Below are 2,185 nucleotides of genomic sequence, written 5' to 3'. Positions count from 1 at the left end.
GACCAATCGTCTTGCAGGCTTATTTATTTGTTTGTGGTCGGTTGTTATTCTTGGGCTATTGTTAAAATTACGGGACAGATGAAAGTGGTAATGAAGGTGTTTATGTTTTAAAGAGAATATTTGATTTAATTTGTTAGTAACCTATATTCCCTTGCTCCCTAAGGAGTCCAAGGGTGGCCACCCACTTTCCCGCTCTCTAGCGAGCGTCCATTCGCTGCTTTAACGTGATCTTTCCCTATGCAGCATGGTTATTGTATTACACTATGAACTTGGTTAAGGTTTTATTTTACATATTCTTCAGATTGATTGATGTACCAAAGAAATTGAATGAGAAAAATGTAGGTTTTATCATAACAATAAATGTGACGATTCCTTTGTAAGGAGCGGGTTCAGCGCTTTGAACTTTAGAACTAAATCCACTCTTCTGAATATAAAGATATTTTTTAAAAAAATCAAAGTTTGTAGTTTAAATCTAAACGCCAGGGTTATCCCAATATCATAACGTTTTGAGGCGATTGAATGCAAATGCAACACACACACACACACACACACACACACACACACAAACACACACACACACACACACACACACACACACAAAGAAAAAAAAAGTCAAACGAACAAAAAAAAATACCGTACAAAAAAAAAACCCAATAGATTTTGCGTTAATTTGAAAGTATTTCCATTGCAACAATAATACCATAACTATCTCTTACAAAATATTCTTCAAATTGATTGATGTACCAACGAAATCTAAATACGAAAAAATGTTGGTTGTATCATAACAATAAATGTGACGATTTGTTGGTAATACTATAGGGCAGCGCGGCTCAGCGGTACGGTCTTTGCTTCGTACCCAAAAGGTACCGAGTTCGACTACCCGCCTCGATGTGTGGCCTTGAGCAAGTCACCTCGCCTTAGCTCACTTTACGGCGCTGCACTGCGGCTGACACCTGGGTTATTCCAGTCTTCTCGTGAATAGACCCTAAAGACAAATTTCCAATTGGGGATGAATAAAGGAATATTATTTTTATTTATTATTATAACAATTTGGGTAATCAGACCTGCAAATAGTCGTGTTAAGTTTATTGGATTGTTATGCGGAAAGTTATGACAGAAAAAAAAATAAAAAGGAAAAAAATACAAGCACACAAAACAAAACAAACAGCAAAAAACAAAACAAAAGAACAATAATAATTAATAAATATCATCAACAGCTGAAATGGCCTTGAAATATATTTTTCATTTACGATTTTCATCAGTAGGCTTATTTACACCAGTCTGTAAAAAAAGTTATTATACAAATCTATGTCTTTTTTTAAATCATTCGTAGCACTTTGACATAATAATATTATTCATTGCCATCATGATGATATGCCTTTTAGATAAGTGCAGTCCATTCCGGATAATTGCAATTCGGTTAATCGTAACTTTCGGTTAATCACAACATTTCCCAAGAAACAGAAGTAATTCTATATAAAAGTCACTGGTTAATTGCAACAATCTTAGGTTAATCACAACAAATTTTCGACCTCAAAAAGTAGTAAATTCAAGAAATTAATCAAACAAAATTGTTGAAATCATGACAGTTCCGTTGAAGAATCAAGAGTGAGCGGGATTTAATGCTACAATAGTGTGTCTCCACTCTATTAGAGACAAAGGGGGGGGGGGGGTTGCAGTGTGGTTTGTGATGTCATCTGTGGCCATTAAATATGAGGCGAGGGGGCTGGGCATAGTCTTGACAACAGGTCTGGCCCCCCAGGAAAACGCGACCGCACTGCGGCCGCATAATTCACCTATTACCGCATAATTATGCAAAATATGTTGTTTTTTCGGCGTAAATTTATGACCATTGTATGAAAAAAAATGAAACCGAAAAAGGCCGACGATGTTCCCAAAAACATGACAGTGACTTCCCATTTTTCAACCCTGCTAAGCTGCTCCTGTCTCCACCTTGGGATCAACTTGAGAGCCTCACAAAGCTTAAAACTGTACCCGAGGAGGAGATCAAGAGGTACACCCGGCAGCTTGGGCCCCTCGCGGTGAAGAACTCCATCACCTCTTCTGTTGACGTGCCACATTTTTGGCAGTCCATATCTGATGAAGTGCCCGCTTTGGCTGTTTGTGCCAAGTGGTACATATACACCACGATCAACAGCGCTGATGCTGAGCGCAGCTTTTCTGT

This window comes from Berghia stephanieae, chromosome 7 (assembly GCF_034508935.2).
Source record: "Berghia stephanieae isolate SIO BIC M18660-M18661 chromosome 7, UCSD_Bste_1.3, whole genome shotgun sequence".
Lineage (NCBI taxonomy): Eukaryota > Metazoa > Mollusca > Gastropoda > Nudibranchia > Aeolidiidae > Berghia > Berghia stephanieae.
Note: the sequence above shows the minus strand (reverse complement) of the source record.